The sequence below is a fragment of the Dipodomys spectabilis genome, unplaced genomic scaffold (assembly GCF_019054845.1).
Source record: "Dipodomys spectabilis isolate Male_0828 unplaced genomic scaffold, ASM1905484v1 ptg000440l, whole genome shotgun sequence".
NCBI classification, from domain to species: Eukaryota; Metazoa; Chordata; class Mammalia; order Rodentia; family Heteromyidae; genus Dipodomys; species Dipodomys spectabilis.
The window spans coordinates 267,777-282,885 of record NW_024871117.1 but is presented as its reverse complement, the minus strand read 5'-3'; the positions used below and the strand labels follow the sequence as shown (position 1 = coordinate 282,885).

At 37.8% G+C, this 15,109-nt stretch overlaps 1 pseudogene; it reads left to right on the top strand.

Annotated features, from left to right (window-relative positions):
* The first annotated feature begins 14,007 nt into the window (after positions 1 to 14,007).
* LOC122097932 lies at positions 14,008 to 14,702 on the top strand (annotated as a pseudogene).
* Positions 14,703 to 15,109: the final 407 nt, after the last annotated feature.

Below are 15,109 nucleotides of genomic sequence, written 5' to 3'. Positions count from 1 at the left end.
TTTTTTGTTTTCCATATTCACAGAATTATAAGACACATGCTGTCGATTTTGTATAATTTTCCAGCTGTTATACTTACCTAGGGTTTCTAGTGATGTTTCCCTTGAAATTTGAAACTTCATGATGTCCTGTTCGATTCAGAATTACTAGTATGTAGAAACTAAATTCCTCTGGGGAAAAAAAAACTAATTTCCTCTTTAAAAGTATTAAAAACAGAAAACAAAAAACATGCATTATGTTTCTTTAGTTGTTGAATAATATTTGTTTCTGATAATGATGACACCTAGAGAAAGTTGCATCCATCTCTTTCAAGTTGCTATTTCCACACCATTATATACATATATATGTGTGTATATATATATATACACATATATATATATATATATATATATATATATATATAGTCTGTTGTCACCATATACTTTGTCTATTAGGTAAATGCTGTATTTTTTAAAATAATTTTTATTTTTTTTATTTTTTTTATTTTTTAAATTTTATTTTATTTTATTTGAGAACATACTGTACAGAGGGGTTACAATTACATGGGCAGGATAATGCATACATTTCTTACCAAGCATTGCATCCTCCTCCTTTGTTTACCCTTCACCTCCCTTCCCAGCCTCCCCCCTCCCTCCCACCCAATCATACCCCCCCTCCCCCCCCCCCCCACCGACATTGTAAAGCTGGTTTTGACATGACATTTTGTACTTCTCATTGTTGCAACAGGTCCACCTGAATCCTTAAACGACTTGTTTGTCCCCGTCTCCTCCACATGTTATACTGACATCAAATATAGTGAAAGCAGGGGTTACACTGTGGGGGAGGGACATACAAAGCAACAAAGAAATAATCTTATAAATGCATTAGAAACACATGCATGAAAGAAACAAAAACATTAAAATACATATTTGAGGGTTCGTTTTCCTAACATCACATTCTCTGACTTTTTCCGCTTGACTCATACCTATACTAGATATTGCAAATAAGGGAAACCATGGGACCTATGTTTCTTTGGGCCTGGCTTACTTCACTTAATATAATTTTTTCCAAGCCTTTCCATTTCCTAACAAATGGGGAAATGTCATTCTTTCTGATGGAGGCATAGAATTCCATTGTGTATATATACCACATCTTCTTGATCCATTCATCTACTGAGGGGCATCTGGGTTGGTTCCATGTCTTAGCTATGGTAAATAATGCTGCAATAAACATAGTTGTGCTGGTAGCTTTAGTGTGGCCTTGTTTGTGATCATTTGGGTAAATGCCCAAAAGTGGGATTGCTGGGTCGTTGGGGAGCTCTATGTGGAGTCTTTTGAGGAACCTCCATACTGCTTTCCAAAGTGGTTGAACAAGTTTACATTCCCACCAACAATGAAGTAAGGTTCCTTTCTGTCCACATCCCCTCCAGCATCTGTTGTTGTTAGAGTTCTTGATTTTTGCTGTTCTAACTGGAGTGAGGTGATATCTCAATGTTGTTTTGATTTGCATTTCTTTTATGGCTAGGGATGTTGAACATTTCTTCATGTGTCTATTGGCCATCCTTCTTTCTTCTTCAGAGAAGCTTCTCTTTAAGTCTTTCGCCCACTTACTTATTGGGCAGTTGTTTCTTTGAGGATTTGTTGTTGGGTGGTTTAATTTTTTGAGTTCCAAGTATATTTTAGATATGAGACCCTTGTCCGTTGTATGGCTAGTAAAGATCTTCTCCCAGTCCGTGGGCTTTCTATTGATCTTGCTAGCTATGTCATTTGCCCTGCAGAAGCTCTGCAACCTTATACAATCCCATTTGTCCAGCCTTTCTTTGATTTGTTGTGTTTCCGGGTCTCTATTCAGAAAATTTCGGCCTGAGCCAAGGAGACCCAGGGTTTCTCCTATTCCATCCTGTAATGTTTTCAGAGTGTCTGCTTTGAGTTCAAGGTCTTTGATCCATTTGGAGTTGATTCTGGTGCAGGGTGATATAGAAGGATCTAGCTTTAGTTTTCTACATGTAGTTAACCAGTTTTGCCAGCACCATTTACTGAAGAGGCTGTCTGTCTTCCATTCTATTGTTTTAGCTCCCTTATCGAAGATTAGATGGCTATAGGTCTGTAGGTTCATTTCTGGGTTTTCAATTCTATTCCATTGGTCCTGAGGTCTGTTCTTATGCCAATACCAAGCTGTTTTGATTACTATGGCTTTATAGTAGAGTTTGAAATTTGGTATTGATATTCCTCCAGCAGTATTCTTTCCGTTGAGGAGCGTTTTTGCTATTCAGGGTCTTTTATTGTTCCATATGAATTTTTGGATTGCCTCTTCTATTTCCTTGAAGAATGAGGGTGGAATTTTGATAGGTATTGCGTTGAATTTGTAGATAGCCTTGGGCAGTATTGCCATTTTCACGATGTTAATCTTTCCAATCCAGGAGCATGGGAGGTTTTGCCATTTTTTAAGTTCTGTGTTGATTTCCTTTTTCAAGATTTTAAAGTTTTCATCATAGAGGTCCTTCACTTCTTTAGTTAAGTTAATTCCTAGGTATTTTATTTTTTGTGAGGCTATTACAAATGGAGTTGCTTTCCTAATTTCAGCCACACTTTTCTCATTGTTGGCATACAGAAAAGCCATTGATTTTTGGGGGTTAATTTTATAACCTGCTACTTTGCCAAAGTTTTGAATCAGCTTGAGTAATTTGGGAGTGGAGTCTATGGGATTCTTTAAATACAAGATCATGTCATCTGCAAAGAGGGAGAGTTTTATTTCTTCTTTCCCTATTTGGATCCCCTTTATGTCTGCATCTTGTCTTATTGCTGTAGCTAGGCATTCTAATACTAGATTGAAGAGAAGTGGAGAGAGTGGGCATCCTTGTCTTGTTCCTGAGTTAAGAGGAAATGGCTTTAGTTTTTCACCATTGAGTATAATGCTGGCTGTAGGTTTGTCATATACAGCCTTTATTGTATTGAGGAATGTTCCATGGATTCCTAATTTTTCCAAAACCTTCATCATAAAGGGGTGTTGGATCTTGTCAAATGCTTTTTCTGCGTCTATTGAGATAACCATGTGGTTCTTATTCTTGCTCCTGTTGATGTGGTGAATAATATTAATTGATTTGCGTATATTGAACCAGCTTTGCATCCCTGAAATGAATCCTGTTTGATCGTGGTGTATGATTTTTTGGATGAATTGTTGAAGTCGATTGGCCAAAATTTTGTTGAGAGGTTTCGCATCAATGTTCATCAAAGAAATGGGTCTATAGTTCTCTTTCTTTGATGAGTCCCTACCTGGTTTTGGGATGAGGGTTATGATGGCTTCATAGAATGTGTTCGGTAGTGAGCTTTCTCTTTCAATTTCATTGAAGAGTTGGAGGAGAATTGGTGTGAGCTCTGCTTTGAAGGCCTTGTAAAATTCCGCTGTAAAACCATCTGGTCCTGGACTTTTCTTAGCTGGGAGGTCTCTTATTGCTGTTTCTATTTCAATGCTTGATATGGGCCTGTTAAGATAGTTTACCTCATCTTGGTTTAGTTTTGGCATGTCAATATTTGCTAGGAAGAGGTCCATTTCTGTCAAGTTCTCAAACTTATTAGCATAAAGTTTTGAGAAGTATTCCCTTATAATGTTCTGAATCTTGGTTGTTTCCGTGGTGATGTTTCCATTCTCATCTCTGAGTTTATTAATTTGGGTGTGTTCTCTTCTTTTTCTGATAAGATTTGCTAAGGGTCTGTCAATTTTGTTAAGTTTTTCGAAGAACCAACTCTTTGTTTTGTTGATTCTTTCTATAGTTTTTTTGGATTCTAATTCATTTAATTCTGATTTAATTTTGATTATTTCTTTCCGTCTACTGGATTGGGGTTTATCTTGCTGCTCTTTTTCAAGGAGGTTTAGATGTGTCATTAAATTGTTAGTTTCAGATCTCTCCAATTTGTTGATGTAGGAGCTCAGAGCTATAAACTTGCCTCTGAGTACTGCCTTTGCTGTGTCCCAGAGGAGCTGGTATTTTGTGTGTTCATTTTTGTTGAATAGCATGAACATTTGAATTTCCTTTCTAATCTCTTCCATGACCCACTCATGATTCAGCAGTGTGTTGTTCAGCCTCCATGTGATACCGGACTTTCTTTGGTGGCTTTTGGTGTTGAGTTCTAACTTTATTCCCTTGTGGTCAGAGAGAATGCAAGGTATAACTTCAATGTTTCTGAATTTAGACAAGTTTGCTTTGTGGCCTAAAATGTGGTCTATTTTAGAAAACGTTCCATGTGCTGCTGAGAAAAACGTGTATTCTGATGCAATAATTTTTATTGTGGAAATACTGTACAGAGGGGTTCCAATCACATGAGCGAGGCAATGAGTACATTTCTTATCAAGCATTATTGCCTCCTCCTTTGTTTTTCCCCTACCATCCTTTCCTTCCCATCACCACAAGTATACTACCCCCCACCCTGCCATCACCTAAATTGTAAAGTTCACTTTTCGCCATAGTCATGTACATCTCATTGATGCAATGGGTCAACCTGTATCCCAATTTAAAATTTTTTTTTCCCTTCCACTCCCCAAATTATACCCACAGTGGGAGAGGGACATACAAAGCAAAAAAAAAAAAAAAAATCACGTGGTACCTTATAAATATGTTAAAAACAACAGGACACTTGAGTCCCTATCTTGGGTTTTATTTCGCTTAACATCATCTTATCTGCCTTTTTCTGCTTGTCTCAGACATACACTAGTTACTATAAATAAGGGAAACCATGGTACCCATGTTTCTTTGGACCTGGCTTACTTCACTTAATATAATTTTTTCCAAGTCTTTCCATTTCCTAACAAATGGGGCAATGTCATTCTTTCTGATGGAGGCATAGAATTCCATTGTGTATATACACCACATTTTCTTGATCCATTCATCTACTGAGGGGCATCCGGGTTGGTTCCATGTTGGGTCTTTGTCCATCCCGTGGAAGATGGACAGGGTCGGAGGAAAGTGTGCCGCTAGCCCAATCCCCAGCCTCCCTTAGCCTCGGATGCAGCAGGGAGTCAAGTCAAGCTGGAACTCATTTATTACCACACAGCAAGCACTTTTTAAAGCAAAAAACCGAGAGGCATGGAAGAGGAGGAAAAAGAACCAACCAATCAGTGTAGAGCTCACCCTATCATTTGCCTAAGCTTTCTATACTTTCCCTGCTGCCCCTGAGCTGTTACACACTGATGTCACTTCACCTGATTGTGGTATCCAGTAAGATTTTAACATGAACAACTCCGGCTCTGCCCACTCAACTTCTTCTCAGCTCCATCTTTGCTGCCCATGTGCCCCACAGTTCCATATCTTAGTTATGGTAAAATGCTGCAACATACATAGTTGTGCTGTAGCTTTAGAATGGTCTTGTTTGTGATCATTTGGGTAAATGCCCAAAAGTGGGATTGCTGGGTCATAGGGGAGTTCTATGTGGAGTCTTTTGACTCCCATACTGCTTTCCAAAGTGGTTGAACAAGTTTATACTCCCACCAACAATGCAGTAGGGTTCCCTTGTGTCCACATCTCCTCCAGCATCTGTTGTTATTAGAATTCTTGATTATAGCCATTCTAACTGGGGTGAGGTGGTATCCCAATGTTGTTTTGATTTGCATTTCTTTTATGGCTAGAGAGGTTGAGCATTTCTTCATGTGTTTATTGGCCATTCTTATTTCCTCTTCAGAGAAGTCTCTCTTTAAGTCTTTAGCCCACTTATTTATTGGGCAGTTGTTTCTTTGAGGATTTGTTGTTGGGGAATTTAATTTTTTGAGTTCCAGGTTTATTTTAGATATGCAACCCTTGTACGTTGTATGGCTAGTAAAGGTCTTCTCCCTATCTGTGAGCTTTCTATTGATCTTGCTAGCTACATCCTTTGCCATGCAAAAGCTCTGCAACTTCATGCAATCCCAGTTGTCCAACCTTTCTTTGATTGTTGTGTTTCTAGGTCTCTATTAAGAAAGTTTCAGCCTGTGCCAAGGAGACCTAGAGTTTCTTCTATTCCTTCTTGTAATATTTTCAGGATGTCTGCTTTGACCCTGAGGTCTTTCATCCATTTGGAGTTGATTCTGGTATGGGATGATATATAAGGATCTAGCTTTAGTTTTCTACAAGTGGTTACGAAATTTTGCCAGCACCATTTACTAAAGAGGCTGTCTTTCTTCCATTCTATTTGTTTAGTTCTCTTATCGAAGATTAGGTGGGTATAAGTCTGTCGGTTCACTTCTGGGTTTTCAATTCTCCATTGGTCCTGAGGTCTCTTCTTGTGCCAGGACCAAGCTGTTTTGATTACTATGGTTTTGTAGTAGAGTTTGAAATTTGGTATTGATATTCCTCCAGCACTGTTCTTTCTGTTAAGAATCGTTTTTGCTATTTGGGGTCTTTTATTGTTCCATATGAATTTTTGGATTAACTCTTCTATTTCCTTGAAGAATGATGTTGGAATATTGATAGGTATCACATTAAATTTGTAGACAGCCTTGGGAAGTATTGCCATTTTCACGATTTTGATCCTTCTAATACAAGAGCATGGGAAGTTTTTCCACTTCCTAGTTTCTATTTTGAGGAAATGCTGTCCTTTGACTAAGGCCACCAAGTTTCCCTTCAATCTTTGATACTTCCCTTTTTAATGGGTAATATTTACATTTGTTCTATTAAATGTGAGTTTAAATGGTCGAGACTACATTCTTTCCTTCCTTCCTCCCTTCTTTCCTTCCTCCCTCCCTCCCTTCCTCCCTCCCTCTCTCCCTTCCTTCCTTCCTTCCTTGCTTGCTTGCTTCCTTCTTCGCTTCCTTCCTTTTCCTTCTTTCTTTTTCTGTGTCAGTGGAGGGCTTCAATTTAGGCCTGGGCACTGTCCCTGAGCTTTTTTCACTCAAAAGTAGCAGGTCTACCACTTGGGCCTCAGTTCCACTTCAGGCATTCTGATGGTTAATTGAAGATAAGAATCACAAGGACTTTACTGCCTATGCTGGCTTTGAACCCTGATTCTCAGATATCAGCCTCTTGAATAGCTAGAACTAGACTAGTGAGAGAGTAGTGCTGGCTTAATGAGTTCCATATTTTTGAAGCAATAATGTAAGTGTTCATATAATAGTAGATGATTGTTCTCTTTTACTTTTTCTTTTTCTGTTTTTTTTTCTTTTTTTTTAAGATAAATAACAAAGCCTGGTGGGAAAATTTGAGTTGTGAATCTACATGTATGAAACATTTTGTTTCAGGGCACACTGGATCATTTGGCAGGCCCTTTATTTTTGGTCATTTCTCATTAACAAACTATTTTCTCAAGAAACTTGGTTTGCACACAGCTAACATATAGCATGGATGGATGGTATCCTATTTGGCATTTCTTGAACAATATTCATTTTATTCTTCTCATTCAATTTTTCCTTGATATATTTCACACTGGTATTTTTTCCTCCTCTACCTCCTCCCATCCACTCAAAGACAATTTTTTAACTTTCAACACCTGATAATAAGTTGCTTTATCAGGCAATATTAATACTTACTGTCTGTTGAAATTCTTGGAATGACATTACTTACCACTAGAAATAAATAAGTAAGATATTCGGAAACATGGTTAAGTTAGAATTATATTAAAATATCATTCATGAAAGCGTCATGAGTTTTTTCTAAATTTCTGAACTAACATTAATAGAAACCCCAACTTGTGATTAGAGTTATGTTAAAAAAAGGAAAGACCAGTGGTTTCTAGATTATGGACTAGTAAATATTAATTTTGCTGAACACAGTAAAGCTAACTTGTAAATTTAACCAACCCCAAACTAGTCTCTAAAAGCGCACATAATATACATGACATAAAAATTAAGCCTAGTGTTTCCTATGTCTAAATGGGTCCTCTCACCTTATAGAATGAATGAGTTGTGTCATTTTCACATTACACAGATAAAGAGATTTGGTTTATCTTCGTTATAATCGGTATCATGGTAGCCAGATTCTAAATCAACATAGCACAGACCTGCATGTGTAGGAATTTTAAGCATAGACAGCAAAGCTTTTGTTTTGTTATGTTTTGTTTAATTTTTGCCTTATACAGGTCACAAGAGATGGTAAAGAAGGGCTATACACTGATGATTTTCAGAAAAAAAAACCCACAAAAAACAGTAAAATATTTTCTTTCTGTTATTTAAGATTTAGGGAAACAAACATGGAATGCCAGAATTTCCATTTCTGGCTACTATACTAAGACATTTATTTACTTGAATGTCCATGGTGTTTAATTGCAATCTGCCATCGGGAGTATGCTGAGACAGAGGGTCCTAATATTCAGGCCAAACTTTTCTACCTAAGCACATTTTATTCACAAAGAAAAGAAAAGCAAGAAGGAAGGAAGGAAGAATGAAAAGAGAAATAGAGAAGAAAAGAAATGGAAAGAAAGAAAGAAAGAAAAAAGAAAGAAAGAAGGAAGGAAGGAAGGAAGAAAAGAAGGAAGGAAGAGGGGAATCAATTATAATCAAGAAATTAAGTATAATAGTTCTAAACATTGCATTATTCAGTGTGTTGGAATTGATGAAGTTAGAGAAGTTTACATGTAAATTTACCATACATTTTAGAATCAAATGCATAGGTAAAAAATATTTGCATTAGAAAGAGCAATACATAATTAAATACTAAAATATAACCAAAACAATAAAGAGGCCAAAAAAACAGCTTTTCCTTTCTGTATGGATATCATGCAAATCAACCTACTGAACATCCTTGTAAAGTGACTAAGCTTAATGTGAACTTCCCAACTGCTGTCCAGAATAGAGTAGCTTTAAAAGAATAGCTTTAAAACATCAATTGCAATGTCTATTAAAAAATACATACATGCAAACTACTTTATCAGCAGGAATGATATATACTTGTTTTAAAATGTGCATATTTTCTGTTTCTTGGACTTGTCTTTGTTAGATTATCTAAAGATAAGCCACACATAATGGCAGCAACTGTTTAAATAGTTTAATCAGCCAAAACCAAAATAACTTATATTTAAATTAGGCAATTTTCCAAAGACTGTAAGCTCTGAGATATTACTATGCCAAGGGTAATTTTCCCTACAGGGTAACATTTTAGTAAGCTTGATAAATTGTTTCATTAAGGAAATTGACCTAGAAAATTATTTTCTCATTCTAAATTAAAACTTTAGTTAATCTGGAGTAATATAGCAAATATAAATGTGTGCCTTATATATCAAGGACAGGTGATCTTTGAGTGGATTCTAAATTTTTTATTAACAGGCTTATTGTAATTCTTTGCAAATATATTGAAAAGAGAATTCTAGAATAAAATATATTGACACTTGACCTGTCAGGCTTAAAGAATTGCATCTTATCATTTTTGATGTTTACACAGGCACTAGGATTTACAGGAAAACAAAAAATGAGCTCTCAAATGGTAAATCAAAAGAAAAATAAAGCCTGAGCTTAATAAAGTCATTTTACTTGTTCATGTTTATTCATCTATTTATCAATTCATTTTTTGTTTTTGCTCTACTACTTGAGGGATGTTCCTAACCTTCTTTTTTCTTCTTTTTTTTTTTTTTCTTTTTCAGTGGTGGGGCTTGAACTCTGGGCCTAAGAGCTGCCCCTCAGCTCTCCAGCTCACGGCTAGTGCTCTACCACTTAAACCACAGTGCCACTTATGATTTTCTGAGTGGTTTATTGGAACTAAGAGTCTCACAGACTTTAGCTCCTCAGATCTCAGCCTCCTGAGTAGTTAGGATTACAGGCATGAGCAAGTGGCGCCAGGCTCTGCTTCCTTCATCTTCTGCTGTTGTTAGGTAACTTATCCGAGAAGCCACACTTTGGAAGATGGAATATTGGAGTCTTCATTACAAAACAACAGCAGCAGTCTACAGGCTGCCCATAGCAACAAAGGCCTCAAGACCCCAAATACACATAACCTGGTTAGGAAAAAGGCCAGAGAGGAAAGAAAGAACAGAAACAATACCAACAAACCAATCAGCTCCAATGGAGAGGTGAATTGAGACACCATGATGACCAGAGACAAGCCTGGAAACAGGAGACAGGACAGGAACACAGAGATACAAGTCAATTGGCATAATTTGTGCTTGTGCTGGTCCGATACCATATAGGGTCAGGGCAGGTCCACAGGAAATTCCCAGGCACTGGACAGGTTCAGCGATCTACCAGCCAAGTGCCCGCCCCTGCCTTCAGGAATCTGGGCCCATCACCTGGCAGAGGGGGGGTGGGGGCTAGGAGAGGTAGGTTGGGGGGTTCTTCTTCCAGCATGAAGACAAGATGCCAGACCTTACCATCCACCATGTGGCCAATATGGCCCCAGCCGGACCTGACCTCCCTACTTCAATGCCTAGAATACTACAAATTTGTAACACTATATCTGGATTAGTTATTTATTTTAAACACTCCAGAAATGAGAAAATACTCTTAACTTTCCCAATTGTAAGTACAGTGAGAACAACAAAAATTATTTTTCTTGTTAGAAATCAGTGGTATTTACTTCAATGACAACACGAGGGGCATGAGAGAACATGAATGTATTGTATGTCTAAATGAGAGCTGAGGTAGGTATGAGGGACAGAAGAAAGTATGTGTAAAAAAGAAGCATTTTACAGTGCATTATTTAGCTCATATTATGTATGTTAAGCTGATTGCATACAATTAAAGCACTAATATATTATTTTCCAAATCATATTTCATGTATTTTATTATAAAAAATATGTACACCATTGTTTTTAATACATGATATATGTTAACTCCTATAAGTCTGCTTGGGCGAACTGGTAGAACATGTTTCTAGCAAGTACAAGATCCTAGGTTAGATCCTCAATACCAAAAATGAATACAATACAAAATATAATACTGCATGTAATTCAGGAAGATTTCAACCAAGCTTTATCTGTACAAAAACATTGGAATTCAGGAACAAATAACATTTATTGTCATATTCCAACATTCCATCTAAAGATGGAATATGAAGGATTGAATCCTACCTTATTCCCCAGGGTCAAGCAAAGCACCAGGTGCGTGCTCCTGAGCTTGTCTGCAGGCAGGTCAATCCCACCTAAGCCCCTAGGAGATAACAGCCCCCATGCTCCAAGTGGTGCATTTCACTCTTGGCTTGGCCAAGAACACCATCCTTGGCCTCCAAGAGACCAAGTTCTTTTTTTTTAATGTTCTGCTTCCTTGTTAAACCCTATATAAGCCCACCCCAAAAATCCCATCCCTTCTACAACCTCAAGCCCACGGGAAGGTCTATGCCCCTTGCTCTTCCTCAATAAACAGTTCTCATCTGTTGATGATCAAGTCTCCGCCTATTTCTTTTCCATTCTCCTCCATTTTCCCAACATTGCCCACTTCCAAATGTTTGACCATTTCACATATGAAGACAAAGAAGCCCAAATGTGAACATATCCTGATTTCCAAACTTACGGAAAATCCTGCTTTCTATATCTAGAGCATACATAGTCTGTCCTTAAATAGAGAGGCATTCATTAGTTTACCTTTCAGGAATGAAGAGTAGACATATAAAAAAGAGAATTGGTTGAAATTATATTATCAGTGGGTATTTAAGAAAGTATAATTACATATGATCAAGACCTTCAGATTTACTATTGCACAGTATAATCATCATACAAGCTACAATACTATAATCTACATTTCAAAAATGTAGAAGAAAGGATTTTGAAAATTTACCTCATAGAAAATATGGTAAACTTATGAGGAACCTCCATACTGCTTTCCAAAGAGGCTGAACAAGTTTACACTCCCACCAACAATGAAGTAAGGCTCCTTTCTGTCCACATCCTCTCCAGCATCTGTTGTTATTAGAGTTCTTGATTTTTGCCATTCTAACTGGGGTGAGGTGGTATCTCAATGTTGTTTTGATTTGCGTTTCTTTTATGGCTAGGGAGGTTGATCATTTCTTCATGTGTCTATTGGCCATCCTTCTTTCTTCTTCAGAGAAGTTTCTCTTTAAGTCTTTAGTCCACTTATTTATTAGGCAGTTGTTTCTTTGAGGATTAGTTGTTGGGGGATTTAATTTTTTGAGTTCCAAGTATATTTTAGATATGAGACCCTTGTCCATTGTACGGCTAGTGAAGATCTTCTCCCAATCCGTGGGCTTTCTATTGATCTTGTTGCTATGTCCTTTGCCATCCAGAAGCTCTGCTACTTCACATAGAGCTCCCCTGTGACCCAGCAATCCCACTTTTGGGCATTTACCCAAATGTTTATAAACAAGACCACACTAAAGCTACCTGCACAACTATGTTTATTGCACCATTATTTACCATAGCTAAGATATGGAACCAACCCAGATGTCCCTCAGTAGATGAATGGATCAAGAAAATGTGGTATATATACACAATGGAATTCTATGCCTCCATCAGAAAGAATGACATTGCCCCATTTGTTAGGAAATGGAAAGGTTTGGAAAAAATTATATTAAGTGAAGTAAGCCAAGCCCAAAGAAACATAGGTCCCATGGTTTCCCTTATTTGCAATATCTAGTATATGTATGAGTCAAGCAGAAAAGGTCAGATAATGTGATGTTAGGAAAATGAACCCTTAGATATGTATTTAAATGTTTTTTTTTCTTTCATGCATGTGTTTCTAAGGCATTTATAAGATTATTTCTTTGTTGCTTTGTATGTCCCTCTCCCACAGTATAACCCCTGCTTTCACTATACTTGATGTGGTACAATTTGTGGAGGAGAAGGGGAAAAACAAGTCGTTTAAGGATAACTGTGGACCCGTGACAACAATGAGAAGTACAAGTTGTCATGTGGAAAACGATCTTTACAACTTTGGTGGGGGGGGGGGGGGAGAATTGGGTGGGGGGGGGCTGAGGGATGCTGGGAAGGGATGTGAAGGGTAAACAAAGGAGGAGGCTGCAATGCTTGATAAGAAATGTACTCATTATCTTGCCCATGTAATTGTAACCCCTCTGTAAACTATGTTCACAATAAAAAACAAAAATTAAAAAAAAAAGAAAATAAGGTAAACTTAGTAGCTTCTGCCTATAATCGTAACTCATTTCAAGGCTAAGAATAAGTGGATCATAGTTCATAGCTGACCCTTTTTCAAACCATAGCTGGATGCAATAGTGTAGGCCTATTACCCAAATTACAGAAGAAGCTAAGATTGGCGGGATCCAATACAGGCAATTGGAGTAAAAATGTCTATGGACTCTGCCTCCAGTTAGGAAATCAAATGTGGCTGTACAGGTCTGTGATTCCAGAAAGGAATTCTAAAGTAAGCAATTTATGACTTGGAGAATTTCCTGGGCAAGAAGGATGACCCTATCCTAAAACAATCACTGAAAGACTAGAAGCTTGGCTCAAGTACTAGTACACTAGGTTTGAGCAACAAGAGAGGGGGTCCAGAGGTGAAGCACAGGTAGCATTGTAAACAAAATTAATCAATGGCAAAGAGGCCCTGGGTAGAATAGCACCAGCCTAGTGGGAACAACTCTTGTGAGTTCAAACCCCAGTACCCCTAAATAAATAAAATGATGAAATAAAATACAAAAATATCTGAAGAGACAGATATGCCAAACCTGAAGTTAATACAATGTATGGATGTGTCAAAATATTGTCTGTTTCACCATTAGTATGTATAGTTTTATAAATCTGTTAAAATATTTTAAAGATAAAATATATTTTCACTTTCAAAATCAAAAGACAAATTAATTACTCAATATACTCTGTAAAGTCAGAAAGGATATTTCTTCCACATAATTAAATATAAATTTTAGAGTTGGACTATAAACTTTACAATAAACAGTTGGCAACTAAAATGTTTTGTCAAGTGTGCTTAATAGAAGAGACTTTTTTCATTGTATCATAAGTAAAACAATATGCAATAAAATAAAAATGAGTTTCCTTCTACTATGCATCTTTGAAAGTATTATCAAACAATCTGATTCTCATTTCATAAAACGGGAAAAATAACACTCACTTAAAAAAAAAAAAACTAGAAAAGAGGCTTAAATTGCACTCCATTTCATTTACCAATGTCTGATAAAATTATGCCAAGTAAACAAATTATAGGCCATTTCGTGGACGCTGGAGAAGTGTGCGCATCAACTTTTGGTGGCTTAGCCGGAGCAGTTCGGGGAAGTGGGGGAAGCAACACGGGTGTGTGGGTTTGAGCCTCAGCACTTCTACTCCACGATCTCGAAATGCATCCTGATTCCTGTCCTTTGGACTGTAAGGTTTATGTAGGCCATCTGGGAAACAATGGCAACAAGACTGAACTGGAGCAGGCTTTGGGCTATTACGGGCCACTCCGCAGTGTGTGGGTTGCTAGAAACCCTCCCGGCTTGGCTTTTGTTGAATCTGAGGATCCTCGAGGTGCGGCTGATGTTGTTGGACAGCTAGATGGAAGAGCACAGTGGAACTGTCCAATGGTGAGAAGAGAAGCCGAAACCGTGGTCCGCCTCCCTCTTGGGGTCATGGCCCTGGAGATGATTACCGAAGGAGTAATCCTCCACCTCGCCGCAGATCTCCAGAAGGAGAAGCTTCTCTCGCCGGAGCAGGTCCCTTTCTTGAGATAGAAGAGACAGATCACTCTCTCCGGAGAGAAGAAATCACCAGCCGTCCCGAACGTTCTCTAGGTCTCGTAGCCGATGTAGGTCGAATGAAAGGAAATAGAAGAGCAGTTTGCAAGAAGTGGTGTACAGGAAATGACTTCCGTTGACAGGAGTATGTGCAGAAAATTCAAGTTTTGTTTGAGACTTCATAAGCTTGGTGCATTTTAAAGATGTTTTAGCTGTTCAAATGTGTTTGTCTTTTGGAACAGTGACACAGCAATGTAATTCTCTATGGTTTGAAACGGATCATATGAGGCATGTAATATCAAGAATTGTTGCTTTACAAGGTTCCCTTAAGCAAGATTAAATTTGCATTGAACTTTAGTCTTGCATAAGACTGAAATAAAAAGCTCTAAATCTTGCCCAGCTGAAGGGTGATGTGTTAATGTTACGGGAAGCAGAACTATAGAAGCGGAACTGAGATTACTTTGTGCTGGGATACAATATGCAGCTGTAGATGAACAAGCAGTCTTTAAAAGTGGCCATGCCCACAGACAGGCCAGCAGGTAAAGATCAAAGCTGCGTCTTTAAACCAGATGAGTGTTTGCTAAATCCAGCTGGTCTTCACCCTG